Source organism: Macaca nemestrina, chromosome 8, assembly GCF_043159975.1.
Source record: "Macaca nemestrina isolate mMacNem1 chromosome 8, mMacNem.hap1, whole genome shotgun sequence".
Classification (NCBI taxonomy): Eukaryota; Metazoa; Chordata; class Mammalia; order Primates; family Cercopithecidae; genus Macaca; species Macaca nemestrina.
In genome coordinates this window covers 64,463,423-64,469,422 of record NC_092132.1, presented here as the reverse complement: position 1 = coordinate 64,469,422, position 6,000 = coordinate 64,463,423, and positions in this window count along the sequence as shown.

The window sequence follows — 6,000 nt, the reverse complement described above, 5'->3', positions numbered from 1 at the left end:
TATTAGAAGGTGATTATGGAGGCTGAGAAGTTCCACAATCAGCAGATTTTGCACAGTCTACAAGCTGAGGACCCAGGATGCAGGAAAGCCAGTGGTATAGTTCAAAGGCCTGAGAGCTGGAGAGTGGAAGATGAAGATTTTAGTCTGAGAACTGGGAACACTGAGGGTGGAGGGAGATGGATGTCATAGCTCAGAAGTCAGGCAGAGAGCAAACTCAACCTTCCTCTGCTTTTTGTTCTATTCAGGCCCTTAACAACTTGCATGATGCCCAGACACACTGGGGAGGGCCACCTGCTTTACTCAACCCACCAATTCAAATGCCAGTCTCATCTAAAAACACCTTTGTAAATGCAGGCAGAAATAATGTTTTTCCAACTAGTGGGGCATCCCTTGGTCCACTCAAGTTGACTCATGAAGTTAAACCATCACACCCTCCCATCCCAAGAAATCCCTCCACCTCTTCCCTAGATCCATCCAGCCCTGTCTACTCAGAGCACTTGCTCTGCCAGTTTGCTACTCTTATTTCCTGATCTTCTCCTCTTGTACATTTCCCTAGACCTACAAGCATGCTAAGCATTTCCTAATGCTAGAAAGGATCATTAGTGAATAAATGAATTGAGATGCAACATTTCACCAATAATCTGTCCCTTGATCTTGCCCTTTTATCCTTCTCTTCCCATATTTCTCCCCTTGCTGCCAGACTTCTTAAAGGAATAGCTGCACTTTCCCTTCTCTGAATATTCTTCTGTCTAATGCCTTCTGGCCTCCACACTACAGCTTTACTGAAATTGATCTTTCTAATGCCCACACTATCCTTCTAATTCTCCATTTCATCCTGATTCTATTCCTCCTCTCCACATTGTCTGCTGCCGTTGGTAAACTCCTTTTCAAATTTTCTATTCCTGTGATATTTGTGGCATCATCTTCTGAGTAATTATCTCTTCTTCCGATGTGCCCTTTCTGTCTCTCTATGGTCTTCTCTTCCTTGTTCCGTCTCTTAAATAATGGTGTTTCTTGGTGTTTCACTTTTCTTGTTCACTCAACATATTGTCAGGGTCAGGGCCTGTGTTCTTTCCCTACTTGGCTGGAAGCTGAGCTGCAGATTCTGACCCCCATCTCAGCATAGTCCTGGGGAATAGGGCTGAGGTGTAGGGTGAGGACAGCGAGAGTTCTTAGAAGGAACTGATGTTTCTTATACAGATCAGTGCCTGAGTCTGGCCTTGAGAAGTAAAAGATGGGAGGCTAGGGGAGATACCTGTAGCCGGTGAGGGGAGTGGCAATGGCTACACTTCCCATGCTTGGTGGGGCAGGGACACTGGAGTGCCCACAGGCACCCAAGGTCTCTGTCTGGAAAGAACTCAGCCCTGGACATCCAGCCCTGGCACCCAACATCTTTGTCTCGAACGAGCTCAACCCTTCGCCCAGGCAGGGCAAAACTGCTGGGGTCACCAGGGGCAGTAGAACCAGGGGCAGGAACTGAGCCTGGATGAGAGGTCACTGCTGGTGCAGCATGGATGTCCCCCTTTGGCCGTCTCTGAAGGTCCCACTGCTTCTTCACTTCAAAGAGCCAGCATTTGGATGCCGTTCACGACAGAAGAACCAGACAGCTAGGTTAAAGGTGTTTTTAACTTCTTTCCTTTTCATCCTCTTTTCCTGTGCTTTCACTCGCTGCAAGGAGGAACTTGAAGTAGCAAGCAGGGGTGGCAGCAAGAAAGGCAAATGTGGGGTAAGCAGAAGGAGAGCATAGACTCTGCCTCTGTCACCTCTGGGCCATGCAGAGAGCTACTGTCAGGGGAGGGGGCGCTAGCAGGCTGGGGAGAGAATCAGGTAGTAGTTAATGCACAGGTTAGGAAGTAGTGGTCTAAGCAATAGAGATAAGAATCATTTACTCAGGTGTTTGAACAGTTGTCTTGTGGCAGGATCATGACTCTTTATGTCATTGGAATGAAAATGGTGAAATGTGGCCATACCATTTCCATTCACTCAACAAATATTTATTGGATGCTTTCCAGGTGACCAGTATATCTAAAGCTGGTCTTTCTCTACTTAGCACTAAGAAAGGTTCAAGCCCCTTCTTGGTTTTCTACAGCTGTAAATAAGATTCTCCTATGACTCTCAGAAAGCTGCATCTTACTGAAGACACAGATGCATCCTTTGCCATCAATACCAGTATTGTTTAATCTAAAATGCACACACCATAAACCAGAGGAGTGGTACCATATTGAGGAGGGAACACTTTATTTTTGTACTCCAACAGTTTATTTTTCAAATATTTCTAAATGAACCAAGTGCCCAGAAATGGTGACACTTTAATGACTCCAGTTTCTGGTGGATAGGTTCAAAAGTGTGAAAGCACTCACCACTATGTTCCTGCCTAAAATCCCTGGGAGTAGGGGGCTCATTTTCTCACCTCTCTATTGCTAAATTAGAATTTCGCCACTTTCTGCAACTGAATTAGAGCCTGTACTTCAGCCAAAACACAGTGTGGATTAGACAACTAAAGACGTCTTTTCAAGTGAAACAAAGCACTTAATGCCAGGCAGGAAGTGTCCAGTGTGGCGTCTGGCTTTGTATGCGCTCTCAGGCCCTGTGGGTGCCAACAAGGGAGGTGCAGTGAGGCAGGTAGTTGCTGGGAACCTGAGCCAAACATAGAAGTTAACAGAGAACCCCTCAGGGACCCGCAGCTGCCACCACTGTTGGTGCAGGTGAGCAGGTTGTGTTTCCATAGGGAGGAATCAATGTCAAGTGCGAAAGTGTGTGTGTGTGTGTGCGCGTGTGCATGCATGTGCATGTGTGTGCATGTGCACCTGTGTGTGCGCACATGTGCGTGTGCGTGTACGCTTGTGCGTGCGTGTGCCTGTGTGATGTGTGCGCATGTCCATGTGCGTGTGTGCGTGTGTGTGTGTGCGTGTGCTTGTGCAAAGGCTTGTGTAGGACCTGGGCCGGGGTATGGAGAGAAAACATTAAAAGAATCATGATGATGATAAATGGGTACCTTTTGTTTTCTCTGGTGCAAAGGGGCGGGGTCTCTGAAGGAAGGAAGAAAAACATGTTGGGGAGAATAAGTCAGGGGCCTTTCATATATGCTATTCCGTGTAACCCTTTAGATGAGTATTGTCCCATTTTCATGAATGAGTAGACTGAGGCAGACAGAGTGGCTAGTGTACCCGATGCAGGTTAAATGTGAATACATGGTGCCGTTGGGATCTGAATTCTGGTCTTTGACCCCAAAGCCTGTGGACATCCCATTCCCCACACTGCCACTCCGATGGCTCCTTCTTGTAGTTGCTTCAAAGCACTGTGTACCCTAGTGACTTAGTGCATGGAACTCTGGAGGTCAATCACTTTGTCTTTCTAGGCCTCTGTGTCCTCATTTGTAAAATGAGGCAGATGAAGCAGATGAACCCAAAGTGCCTGGTACATAAAACACTTATCAATTATTTGATGAATGAATGAAAGATTGAATGGAACCCAGGGCTCAGTCGGCTGTGTATTGCAGGTGGAGTAAAGTGAGAGAACTAGGCAGGCAGAGGAACATAGAGACGTCTCTGTACATAACAGAATTTAGAAAGACACTTACTACTAGGGCCACGTGGTGAAACCTGTAGTCTTTCTCTCTCCCTTCCCTTCCCTTCTCTTCCCTTCCCTTCCCTTCCCTTCCCTTCCCTTCCCTCCCCTCCCTTTCCCTTTCCGTCTTCTTTCTTTCTTTCTCTTTCTTTCTTTCTTTTTCTTTCTTTCTTTTCTTTCTCTACCTTCCTTCTTTTTCTTTCTTTTTCTTTCTTTCTTTTTTTCTGCTTTCTTTCTTTTTTTCTTCTTTCTTTTTCTATCTTTCTTTCTTTTTCTTTCTTCTTTCTCTCTCCCCCTTTTCTCCCTCCCTCCTCTCCCTCCCTGCCTCCCTCCCTTCCTTCCCTCCTTCCTTCCTTCTTTCCTTCCTTCCTTCCCTTCTCTCTCTCTCTTTCTTTCTTTCTCTTTCTTTATTCCTTTCTCTTTTTCTTCTTTTCTTTCTCTCTTTCTTCTTTCTTAGCAAACAAACAAAGATCCAGTTCCAATGAGTTGGTTAAATGACTCACTTTGATGTGGCTACTTTGTAGACCTAGATATACAACTCAACACTGGCTGTTATGTGGAAAAGAACAGAAGCGAAACTTGAAAGCTGCTGCCTGTTTATATTTGCTGCAAAGAGGAGTAGCAGAGTTGATGATTTTTTGTATCTGAGCCCGTTAATCAGTCTTTGAATATGTGATGGAAGTTCTTGAGCCCAGCAGGGCGTGGAGAATGGAACCGCACAGCATGTGCAAACAGGAAGGCTGGGAGGCAAGAGTGCTGCTGAGGAAGAGCTTTGTGGGTGGGGGCCAGCGGTTCAACTGAGATGCTGACTTACTCTGTTCTCACTTTTATCTTCAGCAACATCTGTTACCATCACGCATGCTTTGTGATTTCAAGGGAAATTTAAAAGGTGGAGTATGGGTTATTGTAGAAGAGGAAAGAGAACAGCTGCAGGAGCTAAGAAGAAAGTGAGATGGGTGGTTTAGCAAGGGCCAAGAGCAGTCAGCGCCTGTCCAATGCTCCTGGCATTCCACTGAAATCAAGAGACAATCTCTGACAACCTCAAACCTAACCTTGTACAGGAGGTAGTTTTGTTTACATTTCAAAACAGAGCATGACCTTAGATGAAAATGAGAGACTTGAGCACATGGGGCATTGCAAAGGCAAGGAGAGAGGGGCATTTGGTTTAGGGGGCACAGTAAAAGCAGGGCTGGAGTACACACGGTTGCTTTATTTTAGGACCCAGTGGGAGACCATTGGTGTCAAGGGATATGAATATTTAACATTTTCCCAAGGAAACACTGAATCTGTTAGTTTTACCCTTCTGCATATTACAAGATGTATGCAAGAGAAAGACAGAGGACAATTCAGGGTCACTTGATCCAACTAGTTATGAAACAGAATGAAGTGAGAGAGAAGCACCAGTGGATTGAAAACCATGTAGAAAAATAACACTAACAGTAAATGTGGTTGACAACAGCAATCTCAGAATTAAAAAGTTTTCATTTTTAAAAAGCTTCCCAGTAATTAATGAATAAGAGGAGTGAGAGTAGGAAAGGTGTTTTGTGTTTTTTGTGGGAAAATTATTTTTACCTCAATTTAAAAAAATGTTAATTGGAGGCCAGGCACAGTGGCTCACGCCTGTGATCCCAGCACTTTGGGAGGCTGAGGCGGGCAGATTGCTTGAGCTCAGGAGTTCGAGACCAGCCTGGGCAACAAGGTGAGATCCTGTCTCAACTAAACGTACAAAAGAATAGCTGGGTGTGGTGGCTTGTCCTGTAGTCCCAGCTACTTGGGAGGCTGAGGTGGGAGGATCATTTGAGCCTGGGGGCAGAGGTTGCAGTGAGCTGAGATCGTGTCACTGTACTCCAGCCTGGGCAACAGAGTGCCCTGTCTCAAAAAAAAAAAAAAAAAGTACTTAGGTGTTACTGGGTTGATATAGTTTATTTCTGTCCATTCTTTCTTCCTCTTAACTGCTTGCCAGTTATCTACTTTGTTGAGCCTCTATTCAATTACTAAGTTAGTCTTCATTTAAATGATCAGAGGTTCTTTCATTCAGTAGTGCATATGATTATCATATAACATTTATTCATGGGGGGTGGGGTTAATGGAAGATAACTATGAGTTTTGGGCAAACCCATATCTCATTAATTATGTTTCAGTGGGAACTCCATAGTTTTTCAACTTATTGTAATTAGGGAGTTTACATTCCCCTGATAAAAGAAAAACTTCAGCTGAATTAAATTTAAGAGAGTTTAATTGAGCAATGAACGATTCGTGAATTGGGCAGCCCCCAGAATCACAGCAGATTCACAGAGACTCCAGGGGTGCCTCATGGTCAGAACACATTTATAGACAAAAAAGGTAAAATGGTGTACAGGAATCGGAAGTGAGGTGCAGAAACAGTGAAATTAGTTACAGCTCGGTGTTTGCCTTCTTTGAACGCAGTTTGAA